This window comes from Danio rerio, chromosome 22, assembly GCF_052040795.2.
Source record: "Danio rerio strain M-AB ecotype USA chromosome 22, GRCz13ab, whole genome shotgun sequence".
Lineage (NCBI taxonomy): Eukaryota > Metazoa > Chordata > Actinopteri > Cypriniformes > Danionidae > Danio > Danio rerio.
In genome coordinates this window covers 21058891-21075655 of record NC_141042.1, presented here as the reverse complement: position 1 = coordinate 21075655, position 16765 = coordinate 21058891, and the positions used below count along the sequence as shown (strand labels likewise).

At 36.9% G+C, this 16765-nt stretch overlaps 1 long non-coding RNA gene across 6 annotated transcripts; it reads right to left on the bottom strand.

Moving 5' to 3' along the window:
• Positions 1-1237: 1237 nt before the first annotated feature.
• Positions 1238-15221, bottom strand: LOC141380317 (uncharacterized). 6 transcript variants are annotated; one of them, XR_015521929.1, is made up of 6 exons: positions 10531-10615; positions 10359-10417; positions 9256-9315; positions 6559-6631; positions 3289-3325; positions 1238-2266 (listed from the first exon to the last, which is right to left on the bottom strand). It is a non-coding gene; the product is annotated as an uncharacterized LOC141380317 (long non-coding RNA). The 6 variants fall into 6 exon arrangements; XR_015521928.1 differs by lacking the exon at positions 10531-10615 and adding an exon at positions 10694-10724 and having other exon boundaries at positions 1882-2266; XR_015521924.1 differs by lacking the exons at positions 10359-10417; positions 10531-10615 and adding an exon at positions 10694-10736 and having other exon boundaries at positions 1872-2266; positions 8931-9315.
• Between the last annotated feature and the right edge of the window lie 1544 nt (positions 15222-16765).

The following is a 16765-nucleotide window of genomic DNA, read 5'->3' as shown; positions in this document are numbered from 1 at the left end:
TGTAGTCAGATTGTAAATTACCAACTTTGTCACAAAGACTGGCATGTGTATCCTTTTGCTATGCAGCTAAAGGGGAAAACAAATCCTTAATACGAAATGTAACCCTTTTTAATTTCGTAGTTTAAAGCTCATATAGGCCAAATTTAGGCCTATATCAAAAATTATTGTTAGACACAATTTACAATATTGTTTACAGTTTTAATTACATCAATGATAATTAAAAATATTCATATCAACATAATAATTAAATAGGCTATTATCAGTGATCAATAAAAGTTAAATTCCTTAACACCCGATTGGTGTTTTAAATTATTTTTACTCCATTATTATATAGTTAAATATTATCACCTTATATTTAAGTCGTTTTATTCATGTTATATATTTAAATTATGTTGTATAATCATATTCATGTTATTTAGCTGTTTTTGTCATCTTAGTCGTGTGTTTAACTTTCGAACGAGCTTAAAACAATTTATAACTTTAGTTAATTGTAAAAGTCTTTAATTGTCAAAGCCCAGAACTTTTTTTTGTCTAGAAAGAATCACATTCAGCATGCTGTTATGCAAAGTCAACATACTGTACCTGCTGCAAATTGTTTTCATTTATAGTATGTAATAACTCCTGGTAGAGCAGTGAATTTAGAGTCATCAATATCTGTGTACGCGCGTGTGTGCGCGCACCTTCAGCTTTCAATAAAGGCTTTAGAGGGAGAGAGAAATAGAGAGGAAAAAACACTCCCAGCCTCCACAGCCGAGAAAGCACCGGTTGCTAGGCGACAGGCGAAGGAGAGATGGATTGAAAAGGCATACTCGATCAATTCCGGTGAGAGTGAGGGAAAAAGGGAGAGAGTGACCCAGAGAAAGAGAGAGGGAGAAAGAAAGCGAAAATCATACTGCAATGTTGAAAAAAACATTGTTTTGTCTCAGCTACTCGCACCTGCCGCCGCCAAAACAGTCACTCCCGCCATTTTCTGAGTGACCTCAAAAGTGTCCGTCCACCTGCCTCGAATACGTCGCAACTGATTGGGGGACTTTTTGTGTGCAATTCACAGTCCAATTCGACCGATCCGAACAGATGCCCTCCACTCCCCCATTGCAAGCCCCACACACGCACGCGCACTCACACCCTGCAGTGTGTCTGCACAGAGCAGTGTTGAGTGTATCGACTGTGTATTGATCCTTCCACTCACCTCCCTGCAGTCAGCTCTTGTCCTACATAGCAAGGCCTGTCTGATTCCTCCATTAATGGCCCTTATCCAGCGCCAATCTTTATTTAAACTGAAAAGTAGGAATCAGCACCCCTCCCCTTCCCGCTGTTCGTTCGTTCTTTTGCTTTCTTTCTTACTTTCCTTCATTTCTTCCCGTCTGTTTTTTATTGCCTTTTACATGTTGCACTTGTGGCAACATCGAAATAACTGCTTCACTCAGATCCGAGTTTTCTGCGCATGACTCAAACTCTTCTACCCTGGAAAGCCACGGGGAATCCTTATCTTCATCGTGCAGAAACAAGCCATAAGCAATAAGACGTTGGTTTCTATCTGTGTTGGCACACACAATGGGGATTAATTGATCTCCTAATACCACAGATAAATCAATGTCCACCCCCACCCCCTTTGTTTTTTTGCCCAATCAGACCAGGTGACATTGGATCAACGGATCGCCTCGGCCAATAGGGTTTGGGTTAGTGTGGATCGACAGCGGACGACGTTGGATGAAGTCAATCAAATTGGCATTGGCAAGGGAGCTGGATGAACTTAGCGGTCAAAATAATCTTCCTCGCCACAAGCTATATCTCCAATCGAGAATAAAGGATGTAGTAAAGCGTATATGGTAAAGACATGTTACTGATTGTACAACTATCAAAAACTCTTTGAAAACAAGAGAATCTACACAATTTTTTTATTCAAACCATGCTCACGCAAGTCCCCATGAAACATAAATGACAGTTGTAATATTATTATGAATTTTAATCATGGATTTTACTTGTTGGCACTGCAAGGTGCCTCAGTGGCTAGCACTGTTGCCTCGTAGCAAGAAGGTTGCTGGTTCAGGTCCCAACTGGGTCAAGTGGCATATCTGAGTTTGCATGTTCTCCTCGTTTACTTGGGTTTCCTCCGGATGCTCCGGTTTCCCTCACAGTCCAAAGACATGCAGTAGGTGAATTGGATTAACTAAATTGGCTGTATTGTGTGTCTGTGAATGACAATGCATAGGTGTTTTCCAGGGGTTTATGTATGTACTGAACTGGGTTGCAGCTGAAAGGGTATCTGCAGCATAAAACATATACACCAGAGCAATTGGTGGTTCATTCTGTTGTGGTGACCCCTGCTAAATCAGGGACTGAGACGAAAAAAAATTGTATGAGTGAGCTTTTGCTTGTTTAGGCAATTACTTTATTCTTGTCTGGCAAACAGCATGTCTATGGGATAACTGATGTAAACAAGGGGTGTCCAAACTTTATAGTATAAATGGTCAAAAACAAAATCTCATAGATAGCCGTGGGCCGAAGATAAATAGACCAAACTATTTTTTAATTAAACATTAAAGTTGCAATGCATAATTTCCTAATTCATATAATTTTTTTCATAATATTAAAAAATAAATAGAAAACTTTACTTCAAATCGTATTAACTAATGCAGAATAACTTTTTAAATTAGAACTTATTCCAATAAAAACATAAACAATCATATTTATAACACAGTGAAGTTTAATGCTGAATACACTAGTTCAGCAGAATCTGCATTTGCCTTGATTCACTCACCAAAGTCTCTGCATTGTCCTCTATCTGTTGTATGTGCATTTTAAACTAAATCTGATAAATTTAGGGCATTTAAACTGAAACATTTAATTTCTAATTGAACTGAAACAATCAGTTTTTTTGTAGCTTAACAATAAAACAAATAAAAAAAGGATACATTAAATTTGAAATGAAATTTATAAGAATTTTACATTTTTAAATCTCTAAACGATTCTCAGGTGGGGTGGTGGGCCAAATCAAAGGTTACTATGAGCCAACTTTGGCCAACGGGCCCTAGTTTGGACATCTCTGATTTAGACAGTGTTTTAAGACCACAGAATGCAATCTGCTGCAGTAAAAAGACACAATAGCAAACAGTATATAAAACGTATTAGGAGCCATTTTAATTCTGCATTATAATGCTATATTTTAAAGTGATAAGAAGGGGGGAGACCTCTGGAGCTGTGGCTGACATAAGCTGTCAAATGCAATATTTCTAAAATGTTCAAAAGGGTTAGTTCACTCAAAAATGAAAATTATTGACTACTCACCCTTGTGTCGCTCCGATCTCCCAAGATCTTTCTTCATCTTCAAAACACAAAAAAATAATATATTTTAGATAAAATCTGAGAGCTCTTTCATAGACAGCAATAGTATTGAGACATTCAAAGTCCAGAAAAACAAATAAAAACACTGAAAATATTTAAAAAATATTTAAAGTTGTTTAATTGTAAGCTAAATTAACACTTCTGTGTGACTTCTAATTTCAAATCAGGGTGCATGTTTCACTAAGGGAAACAAAGCCTGTAACCAGCCTATTAGAAAGGGTAGTTCTTTCTCAAAAAGTGGACCTTTTTGCAGTTATTTGCTTTATTTTCTATTAAATTATGTTCAAATAAAATAGAATATTGAAAAAATACACATTTTTTAAATGCCAATTTGTTATCATCCATCATAAAAAACAATTAGGAATCTGTTAAAAAATTGTTTTAAATGAAAGACTATAGGCAAATAACAAACTGGCCACCTCATTTCCTCAGTCAGAATTTGTCCATTTAAATAATAATAATTAAATTTGTCTTAAAGTTTCTTCTATTTGTTATTTTTACAATTTATGACGTCATAGTTAAAAATAAGATATATAGGGGCCCAATTCTGGACTTTTTCTGCAGGGGGTGGGGGTCTTTCAAACCACCCGAATGAATGTGGAATGTGTACCCTCTTCTTTTTTGGGTAGAAATAACTCTGTGTTCAAAGCACTTTAGGGGACCTTTAAAGTAAAACTTTGGTTGGCTGTTCATCTGCTGGGGAAAAAATGTTATGGAAGTGATATCTGAAATAGTGACCATGTTATTGAGGCGTAGACTTTAACATTTTATTTTCTTTAAAATTTAGCATGATTTTAAAATAATATCTTTATTATTAATATTATCTTTATGGTCCTTCACTGTAAAAAAAATCCACACAATTCATTCATGTTGTCCCTACATAAATCAATTAAGTTAATTTTACACTTTTAACAAATTTATGTGGATTGAACAAAAAAAATTAAGTTGTCCTAATGAAATCTCAAGAATTGTGTTGTTTTAGCTCATTTTAAATAAATAGTTTGAACAAGCAAGTGTTGGGGGTTTTTATAAAAACCTTTTTCATCATTATTGTTAGAACTGTCTTGGAATAAAATATTTTCATCATTTTGTTTGCGAATGTTTTATATGTATATCACATTTAATAGGCCATCTTCCCCAACTAAAGTCTGTACATTGGCATACTGTACATAACAGAGCTTCGTCCTGAATAATTTCCCACTGACCTTTAGTGTTGACCTGCTGAAATCTCCAGTTTCTATTTTAGATATCTTCTAGATACTCTGCCTCTTTGTTTTGCATTCTTTATTTTTCTCCACTTCAGATTCCATTCGTTTACCACAGTCATGATTTATCCAAACATTTTGTATCAAACACTGCTAAAAATATTCCCTTTCTTTCTCAAAATATTGATTTTGCCTGTAGCATTGTCTATGGTATGTGTGTGTGAGAGTCTTTGGATGTGTTTTATGGGGGTAAGGAAGGAGGGGGGTTCCAACATTAAAGCAGAAAATGGGTTCAAATACTGTGTTTTTTCCACTTTTAATAAAATCCTTGAATCGTCAAATACCACACAATCATCTTCATCAGCTTTGCTCCTCAACACGTCTTCAATTCCTTGGAGTGATTTGACATGTGCTTAACTTTTACCAGACAATCCCATTCAAGTACACTATGAATTTTGCAAGTTAGTCATTTGCAAAATGGATGAAAAGCATATAATTTTGCAGCAACAATCGCAGGCTCTTTTGTCGTCGGGGCATAATGGAAATGGAGGGAACTGATCAATAGGTTATTGATTTTCATTGGATGGAGTTGGGGGAATTGAGAGAAAGCGAACGAGGAAGAAAGAGAGAGGCGGTGGGGGCTGACTGTGAAATGCAGGTTTTTGAAATCTTCTGTTTAGAAGATGAATGCTTCTACTGGTAGCAGGTGATCTTGTTTGTCTCCTCGTTCTTGGCTGTTTTGAAACAGTTCTGGTGCATTGTGGGATTGGCTGACTCATGGGGCAGAGTTCACCTTCTTAAAACCGTGTTGCCAAAACACATTATGTGAACTTTAGTCTGTGTCTGTTGTGCCTCTGCATTGAAAGTCTACCAATAAGAAATTATTCATATTATAGAACCAAAAAGGTGTTCTGAAAAATCTGTTATGGACACCATTTTGTTTTGGAGCTCACTGTCCTTCACTGTACACACACAATCTATTCAACATACTGTATTTTGTTTTGTGGTCCAGAGAAGAAAGAAAATCTTGAGCATGATGATGGTGAACACATTTTCATTCTTCATTTTTGAATGAATTATCCATGTTTGTATTTTTAACCCTACATCGCTAAACAATATTTGTCCACCTAAGAAAAAAAAACAGTATGTACAACTTAATAACCTTTACTAAGCTTTATCTCTGGTTTTGATAGCAAGTACGAATTGATCCATACGTGAAGCCTGCTGGCCTACACTTTCCAGTGTTTGGGGTGCAGGCTATGTTATCTGGGCTGGTATCGTAGGCGGATGTGTGGTGATATGTGTGTATGGCGTGTTAATGCGTGAAGCTGGACTTGCATTGATCTCTGCGCAGGATGTCAAACATTTTAGCGGCGATCTCGTCCTTGTTATTGCTCTCCACCACCAGGCTGTTAATGCATAAAAAATCGTTTGTCCCCATGTTTTCCTCCCCATCTCAATTGGACGCCCAGAGCAACAGAAGAATACCACGTTGTTGCACTCCTCCCCCTCCCTTCTTTCTCTTCTCCTCATCCCTCATCCTTCCATTTTTGTGTCCATCTATCTTTACGACACCTGGTTTCATCTCCTTAATGTTTCCGGACTTGACAGTCTCCCTGGTCAAAAATTCTTAATTAAACCTGCTGTGTGTATTTGCAGTTAGGCAAATTGCGACCTGACAGGGCTAATAAAAACATTTTCAAAAGAGGGAAAGCGAAGGAACCGAGCGAAGGTGTGGAGAACCATCATCCACACCCCAACAACCCTATCTGTTCCTTCCTCTCTTTATCACTGTCAGCCATTCCCTGCATCCTCGCATTTTCTACATCACAGCCCAGAGGAAGAAGGATTGATAAATATTGCTGGTCTACTTTTGCCGTTCTTTAATCTCTCTCCCTTTTTGTTTTGGCCTGCGGGACTCATTGATTACATCATTTAAATCTAAAATCCTGGAGATACAGATATGAAAGTTTTGTTCGCAAGGTTTTCTCTCCTCCATGGTACTTACCCTGCTCAGTTTGAGGAAGCATGTTCCTTTAAGCAAGCTTCCAAGAGTTTTGCCAGTACAGAGATTTTTGTACCTGCAGAAATATAACAATACTGTAGGTCAGGATCATAAAATGTCTTTGGGTCCAACTACTGACCTTAAAAGTCATAGATGTTGACCTTTTATGTTGAATAGTTGACCACATGGATCCATGACGGCCAAATAATCTTCAATTATTGTTAATACCTTGATTTCTTGACATATTAATGTTTCAAATCATTCTTGTTGGCAGAATTTATTTCTGTTGAACCTGCACCTTGCTAACTACATTTAAACAAAGACTATAGAATACACAAGACATGTCACTAAAATCTTTTTGAATGGGGAAAAGTGTAACGTCAATATGGTAAATAAAGCCCGCCTTCTAGTACAGGAGCCAATCATTGATCGCTATATGACAAATAAGCCCGCCTTCTAGTACAGGCGCCAATCATTGATCGCTATATGACGAATCAAGCCCGCCTTCTAGTACAGGAGCCAATTTTCTATCGCTATATGACTTATAAAGCCCGCCTTCTAGACCAGAGCCAATCATCAATTGCTATATAACAAATAAAGCTTGCCTTCTAGTGCAGAAGCCAATCATCAATCGCTATATGAAAATCTGGGGCTTAAACCAGACATGACTTTCTGCAGGTTTTGTGTGATTTGGACGTTTAGAAATCAACTAAAGAGACAGTTGTTGTTTAATTTTATTGGTGATTCCTAATATGAAATCCAATCGTCAGCTTGGCAAGCAATTTTGAAGAATTTGATGTTTCCCCATTTAAACAGAATGCCTGAGCATACTGCCTGAAAGGCGTTTTAAAGATGGCCGCCGAGTGAAATGACTTGCCTTTAATGGACTTTGATTTAAAAAGGGGAAAATATGTGAATTGGTGATGCGATGGCGCAGTGGGTAGCACAATTGCGTCACAGAAAGAAAATCGCTCAGCTGGGGCAGTTGGCGTTTCTGTGTGGAGTTTGTATGTTCTCCTCGTATTCGCATGGGTTTCCTCAGGGTGCTCTGGTTTCCCTACAAGTTCAAAAACATGTGGTATAGGTATGGTTGTTGCGATACCATTAATTAGTCTTCCGATACTATACCAGCTTAAGTATCGCGATACCAAGTAGTATTGCGATACTGTAATTCTTAACTCAAATTATAAAGAAAATTGGCAGAAATACTATATTTTATGTTATAATACTTGGATTTAATTAATAATTCCCTAAGCTCAAAAAGTATTATTTGCACGTCACTTAACCTGAAATTTTTAAATTCTTTTTGTTAAAAAATGACCATTAAAAATGTATTAAAATAAAGATATAAATTATACTGAACACAATTTGTACAAAAGAGCCAACAAAATTAGGCTATATGAATAGTTTCAATGTTTTATGTTGCTATTTTCGGTTTTTCATCTATTTCTTCAGTCTTATCAGGTAACAATCCAAAGTAATTCAACAATTTCACTTTGTAAGTCGTTCTTTTTAAGAGATTATCGCAGTTGTTGTAGCTACTAAATCTCATTAACAGGAACAGAAATAAACTGCAGATGTGCGTTCGAAATGAAGCGTTAGAAAACATGCAATAGGCTACAACAAAAGGCACTAATTCTACACAGTTTTGCAACCTTCAAGGGATCCACTAAGTAATAAAATGATCTATTGTTGCACAAATGTGTGAGCATTTTAATAACTTTTCCACATGCAACATTATCTATTGTAGATAAACCGTAAATGACGATACTACCGTTTACAAACTACAGTGGCACTGCCAGTATTTTGGAGCTATAGTATCGTGATACCACCATAGTACCGGTAAACCGTGCAACCCTAGGTATAGGTGAATTAGGTAAGCTAATGTATGTGTGTGAATGAGTGTGTATGGGTGTTTCCCAGTTATGGGTTGTGGCTGGAAGACAATCCACTGCATAAAACATGTGCTGGATAAGTTGCCGGTTCATTCCGCTGTGGCACCCCTAATTAATAAAGGCACTAAGCTGAAAAGAAAATGAATGAATGAATGAATGAATGAAAATGTGTGAATTCGTCACAGCAAATCCACCATTAATTCTACATTTCAGCTCAATGATTTGTCATACGTGGTCATACTTCCTAAAAACATTTGACTTTTCACTTAATTTACATGGAAATCCAGCAAAAGCTCTATATAACAACATATTGTGTCACAAACATGCTGTAAGACACAGCTGTACATGATCTGACACCTTGTTGCCCATATGCCTATCACTTATCTGATGTGTGAGAAATCCATTTCTGTAGCGTCAGGCCTCCCTATGAAAAACCACTGAGCTCCTCACACCTCTGCTAATAGTGTATGAGATCCATACCTTTAGCTGAACACCCTGTGGTATTGCTTGCTCATGTGAGAGAGTGGACATCGGCTGTTATAGTCACAGATTTCTCGAAGAAAATCAGGAAGCAGTGGTGTCACAATGTCATGCCGCACGCCTCAGAAAAAGAACGTGTTCTGCAGTGTGTTGTATTGTCATGGTGTTAAATGTGAGCGTGATTGCAAGAGCCTCTTTAGTGGAGGACACTGCAGCTAATCAGCCAAGAGGTCCTGTAGGGTGTTAGTCCTAGCACTGGAGAGTCCTCCTTTGCTATCCAAGAGTCTTGACATCTCTTAACCTCTGTCAGCTGTAATGGTGTCACTAATCGTGTTTTCTCCTAGCGCACAAAGCCAAACAGCTCCTTGTTGGCTCGCTCTACATGCTGCAGTGGAAATAAAAGGCAAAAACAAGGTGTAAATGTAGTGCTTGGATACTTGTAAACAAATGTAGTTAATGTTTATCCATATTACTGTTTTTATTCTGTGAACTCATTCATTTATTTTCCTTCAGCTTAGTTCCTTTATTCACCAGGGGTCACCACTGCAGAATAAACCACTTACTTATCCAGCACATGTTTTACACAGTAGATGCCCTTCCAGCTGCAAGCCAGTACTGAGAAACACCCATTTACACTCATTCACACCCATATACTATGGCCAATTCGTTTACTCAATTCACCTATAGCACATGTGTTTGAACTGTGGAAGAAAACGGAACACCCGGAGGAAACTCATGCCAACATGCAAACTCCACACAGAAATGCCAACTAACCCAGACGGGACTCAAACCAGCAACCTTCTTGCTATGAGACGACAGTGGTAACCACTAAGCCACCGTGTCACTTTCTGTGAACTAAAATTAAGCATGGTTTTCTAAACATATTTTAAACATAATTTAATAATATAACCACAAATCAGCCATGGGTTTGCCACACTAACCAAAGCCAAGGAATTTGTAGTAAAATTGTAGTTATAATGGTAATAAATGTGTCAAAAAACGTTTACTATAATAAATCCCCAGTTTAATTTAGTAAGGTTTTTTAAAGGTTTAATCAGTTAATTTTGATTGTCCTTCTGAGTCAGTTTATGCTAGTCGGTTTATGCTAAATGTAACAAGCATGGCAGGAACACAAATATTTTGCGGCCTTCCGGAGGTTTATAAAATGATATTGACGATTTCAGACACTATTGATCCCACAACGTCGTATTAACATTCCACAATTCGAAATTCTACGTAAGATATTCATATTCTGAGGTACGTCAAGGCAAAACATTGCTGTATCTGCGTCATGTAAACAAACACTTACGTGCATAATGTATAAATAACTGAATGAGATGGTGTCTAAAAATTAGTGTAACGTTACATCATTGTAATAAGAACCGATAGAAAGCATCCGTAATGTTTTTTAGCGACGTGACGTCGTACGACTCTTATGTGCACTTATTTAGGAGCAAAATCTTCACACGTGGAATTGAAGGACACATCTTTACAGATTCACATAAAAGGAAAATTAAAGGTGAGTACGTATTTAAATTATACAAAAATGCTGGTCGACATGGACGTTATAAATAATACCTGTCAGTTCCACAGCACTTGCCATTTAAAACACATTCTAGAGCACTTAACGTTAGCATTGTAAACAAAATAGTAGTCACGGAAATTTGCTCTCCACAACACAGCATGGACATCTTAAAATAATTTAGCTTTTGTAAAGTATGTTATATTTAAACTTATAATATCGCTGACCAATCCATACATACCACAATAGCGAACTGTTTCTATGGTTACCTCACTAAACAATTCGTCATCTTACAATTATAAGGTTCTATTTTTGTCAAAGTTGAGTTATTGACATATTCTTATTATATGACAACTTATTTACATTATAGGATGTGTTTTAAATTTTTTTTTTACACTTTAAAACTTTTTTATTTAAAAAACAAGTGTTACATACATACTTTGCTATGGAATGCAAAAACTTTGGGGCTCAATATCTCAAAATCATTCAGATCGCAGATATAATCGTATAATTCCAATGTGACGAATTTGGTCATTTAAATAATTGTATTTGAATACTGCAATAATTAAAACATAAATTTGGAAAACTACTACAAAAATGTTTATTCATGGGCCTAAATAAAATAAGTTCATATTTTTACAAAATGAAGCAAGAGAAATTAGCAACATTTGCTAGTTGTAATGGAAATAAACCAAGGTTTTAGTATGGTAAATGTGTAATAATAACCACATAAGGCAACACAGTGGGTCAGTTGGCATTTCTAAGTTTTTATGTTCTCCCCGTGTTCACGTGGGTTACCTCCAGATGCTCCAGTTTTCCACACAGTCTAAAGACATGCGCTGTATGGCAATTGAATAAACTAAATTGGTCGTAGTGTATGTGTGTGAATGAGTGTGTGGGTGTTTCCCAGTACCGCATTGCATCTGGAAGATCATCCACTGTGTAAAGCATATGCTGAATAAGTTGGCGGTTCATTCCACTGTGGTGACCCCTGATCAATAAATAGACTAAGCCGAAGGAAAATGAATGAATAGTTAACGACGGATTTACCACAGATATTAAATATGGATAAACTACTGTAGTAAATTGTGTTCATTTGGGGATAACATGATGCTTGTGTGTGTAAAACAGTGGTCAGTGTTTTGTAAGGCTGGAGAGAACGATGAATAGGAAGAAGGGACTAAAGTGACACTAGTGTTGCTGGTGTCTGTAAGTGGGGTCATAAGCTTAAGGTCAGTGCTGGAGGGTAAAGGGTCACAGCTCCTATTAAAATACCTTTTAAGAGTCCTTCAGAGATCTTATGTAATAGCATTGGCTTGACCGGACGTTGTTAACCTGCATATGAGGGATGCTTCCTCTGAATATATCTTGACCGGTTAATGAGAATGTGGGAGTGCTGGTCAAGTTAGCGGTTTCCTTTAAAGGGGTAGTTCATAAAAAATTTAGAGTATTAAATGGTTTTCTTACTTGGATTTTTGGTCTATTTCTAGTCTAAATATCTAAAAACTCTTAAATCAAGAAGAATTTTCTAGACAAGCAAAACATTTGTCTTGTTTTCAGAAATAATATGCCAAAGTTAAGTTTTTCCTTAAAACAAGCAAAATATCTTCTTTTTCCTTTTGACATAAGATTATTTTGCCTTCCCCATTGGCAGAATATTTTGCTTGTTTTAAGGAAAAACTCACTTAATTTTGGCATGTTATTTCTGAAAATAAGACAACATGTTTTTCTTGCCTAGACAATGCTTCTTGATATAAGAACTTTTAGATATTTGGACTAGAAAGAAGACAAAAAAATCTAAGTGAGAACAGCATTTTTTGCAGTTTGGGTTCCTTATTTGTTGTTTTTGTTGAACACAAAATAAGATTGAAAAGAAGCCACTGAAATATAAAATAGAAGTAGATGGATACCAGTTTATAACATTCTTCAAAGTATATTCTTTTGTGTTAAACAGAAGAAAGCAACTTGAACATGATTTGGAACCACTTGAGGATGAGTAAATGAAGGAAGAGTTTTCACTTTTGAGTTTGATTATTTATTTGTTTGTTTATTTTTGCATGCATTCACTCTATTCAATCTGTTATTTATAACGCATGATACATTTTAAAAGGTTTTTTATTAAATATAACAAAATTGCATGCAGTGCTCCGCATAATAAGCATTTCTCTGTGAATATAGGTGAATTGCCAGTTTGTAAACATTCAAGATGCACGCGCAGGGAGGTTGCAAAAAAAAAAAACGGGAGTTCTATAGCATTTACAGCAAAGGAATGACATCCAATGTGGTACAAAGTTTGTTGTTGAATTAGAAATAAGTTATATTGATTACATATTAAGATGAAATATGTAATATAAAATAAGATGAAATGGCCAAGCATCCGGCCCTAAATATAAAACTATCTCATTGAAAATCCAAGTAATTTTACAAGAGAGAAGTTAAAGGCCTACAAGTCTTTGAATGCCTACAATGTTGTTCTGTGTGGTCATGTGCAGGAAATAATATTCCATGATTACCAGATTAAAAACTTTGTAGTGCTAAAAACCGAGGTTCTGCCTAGCCAAAGACAAGAAAAGAAGACGGAGCTATACAAGGCCTGGGTAATCATCAACAAGCAAAACTGCATTCTGACAGCGAACTGCACCTGTACGGCAGGGTATGTGAACTTACATTTTTACATTTCATTCAAAGCATTCGGTGTCTGCAGTTTAATTCACCATATTTAACTGTTTTTGCTAAAATCATTGCTGCAATCAAAAATGAGTAATGCGTATGATTTAGCGTAGCGTGAACTCACCTGATATAAAATCATTAAAGTCAAGCATTTTAAATTAGGTCCTCACTTCATTCAGGTCTTATGATGTCTGGGGTTGGCATTAAAAGCTGTGTGGTGTACGACAAAATTTAAGTTTTCTATTTTTGGACTTTCGATTTTGGCATCCTACCGCACAACACGACATGTTTGCTATTACAACCGGTCTTTTTTTGCAACTGGTATGCGTGGTTAAACCCATGTGATGTCACGTGTGACGTAGGTTAATTCCCATATAGGCAATTTAAGAAAAACATATTTAAGAAAAACATATTTATTAAACATATATATTTAATAAAATAATATTTTAGTCACCAAACATATTTTGAAGATAATAAAATTAAATTCAAGCTAAATATTGCAAAAACAAAATTTACAAAATATAAAATTTCAAGTACATTAAAAATTGCTTCTCTTGATTTTTCTTCTTTTTTTAAATTTGTATTAAAATTTTTTTATAACAAATAAATTTGGGTGTACTAGTTTTTGGAGCGTTATCATAAGTAAGATTATTAGTTTTAGTAGTTAGATAAGCTCCAGATTTGGCTTCAGTACTGATTAATCTAATGTACATGCACAAATAAAATATTGTGTAGCTTCCTATTAAAAATCTGAATTTAAAAGATAGTCTAGTATCTATTTAATTTTGAGTCTGACTACAACAGGTTTAGCTGTTGTTTATGATATTTCACCCTAAATGTGTGCATTAATAAATGTTATAAAGAAGCACAACAGATGTGCAGTGATATATAATTACTTAGTGCACCTTAAACGATGGTTTCAGATTACATTCAACAGTATTCAATATAAAAGTGAAGGGCAGAGCAAATTCGGAAGTAGTACTAATGGACAACATGTAATTTACACTTATCCCATGCACTTTGTCATTCCATTTGTAATAAATTAAATCTGTAATAGGTCCAACACGGACATTGTAATGCAGATTATTACAGAATATTCATTAATAGCAGCACATACCTGGTGCCTTTGTTAGAGATACGCCATCCACCTTCACCTATGCCCCTCTTTATCCTCCTCTATCTCTCTCCCTCTCCATCTTCTCTTAACTCATCTTCCCCCCCAATCCTACCCTTCTATCAGTCCATGACCATTACGCTCATAAATCAATATTGACGACCCATCATGCGAAGAATGAATTACGGGACTGTGGATAGCTATAGTCATGTGACCACCGGGTCTTACATTATGTTTCAGCCATTTAGTTGACGCCATTATGCATGGAGACCTGGAATGAAGTCCTTTCAATGCGAGGCAGAGGAAGGAGACACATTACGGTCTTTAAAAGCACTTCATTGCTGTTTCTCTTCAACTGATAATAAACGAGGTGTGAAAGAAATGAATAGGCCGGTTGGCGATGCAAAGCAGATACTGTAGCTCTTAACAAGAAGTTTCATACAAACACTCACCCACACGTTCACGCAGGGGGAATATGATCGATGCTTCATTTTGAGTGTTCTGATGCATTCATACATTGTGAGTAATCAAAATGATGTCCGATTGAGCTTTTCACAAGGTGTCCATGTATTTAGAGAAGATTTACAGTCTTCTGGTGTGCTGATCTGCAGAACTGAGGGACGAGGCCTGTGCTTAAGCCTCTAAATGAAAATATGTGGGCTGCTAAGAGAGCCAATCGTAGAAGTGCTTTCATTGCCCTCTGGCCACTCGTGACCTCTTGACCCTGGCCATGACTCCTCAGGCCAAAGGTTACCCTCAGGGGTCAAAAAAGGATCAGGTCCAAGAGTTGTCGTCATGGAAACCACAAGAGAGAGATGGAGATAGGGAGGTAGAGGGGAGATCATGGTGCTTGCCGAGAGGTCCTCTTTGTTTCATCGTCCAGTGGTTTTGTGGCTTTAGGATCCCCCTGCTGGTCAAAACAGTTGGTTTAAGGCTGAAAAGCGAAGCTGGTGAGGTCCACTGGCTTTTTTTGTTTCATTTTTTTCTGTGCACATACAATAGGGGAATAAGCATTCAACACGTCATGTTTTTCTGGAAAAAAAATATTCGGGGCTGTTAACTTGGGGTTGAACCAGATTTTGGTGAAAACCCAAACACTAAAAGCATAAAAATACACAAAACAAAAATAAATCTGAAAAAATAAGTGTAATAACAATGAAATGACACAAGGATGAAGTACTGAACTATTGAAACATATTTAACACTTTATGTAAAGGCTTTTTTGGTGATGGCTGCTTAAATTCGCCTCTCCTCTGAAACATGAATTGCTCAGGACTTCAACAGAGTGTGGAAAATCTTGATAATTTTGTGGGTCTTGTCTATCAAATCTGATCTTTATTTTGTATTTCCTATTGGATTCAAGTCAGGTGATTGGCTGGGCCATTCTATAGCTTAATTTTTTTTTCCTGTTCTGAAAGAATTTAAGAGTTTTCTTGGCTGTGTTTTGGATTATTGTCTTGCTGAAATGTCCACCTTGGTTTCATCTTCACCATCCTGGAAACGTAGATGTTGGACTGAAGCAGCTAATATTCATTTACAATGAGGAAGAGCAGAGGGTTGCTAAAGAACTGGAGACATTTCAGCTAATGTCTGGGCTTTCTCTGCCTTTCTACACCCCCCTTTCTTCATCAAGTTTTTCTGTGTTGTATCATTCATTCATTTTCTTTTCGGCTTAGGCCCTTTATTAATCTGGGATCGCCACAGTGGAATGAACCGCCAACTTATCCAGCACATGTTTTACGCAGTGGATGCCCTTCCAAATGCAAACTATCACTGGAAAAGATCCATACACACTCATTTACACACATACACTACGGCCAATTTAGCTTACCCAATTCACCTGTACCGCAAGTCTTTGGACTTGTGGGGGAAACCGGAGCACTCGGAGGAAACACACACGAACACGGGGAGAACATGCACACAGATCTCCCCACAGAAATGGCAACTGAGTGTCATATCATTTTATATAATAATTCATAAACTAATTAACGTTGTTTTCTTTGTAGATATGGATTTCTTTTGTTGTTACCAACATCAGGTGAAAGTCATCAGCACCTTTAGAAACATAATTGGCTCATTCCTTTATATACATTTCTGGAGTTCGTAAATCATCTTTCAAACGAACACTATGGGGTGGTATGGCACTGTTGCTCTTGTCACTTACCAGTTTATCTGGTAGCTCGACACGTATGTCGGCAGACTTGAGACGCAGAGTGGAGTTGACCACGATGATGGGGTTCGAGTCCGGTGAAGAACGGTTCCAGAAAGCAGGTAGGCCAAAAAAAAAAAAAACAATTAAATGACAGGGTGAGAATGTGGTAAAAATCAGGGGACTTTTCTTTTTCTAGATTGCTTTTCAAAACACTGCGGTTGGGTTTAGGGACAGGGGTGTTTAGGTCAATCTGTGCTTTTTAAAATGCTATTGGTTGGGTTTAGTGTTGGGGGAGGGTGGGGGCATCGGTCGGTTGGTGTGTAAGTCAGTGAGTTAGTCAACAGCGGCCTCTGGTGAATTTACGTGAGAAGAGCAGG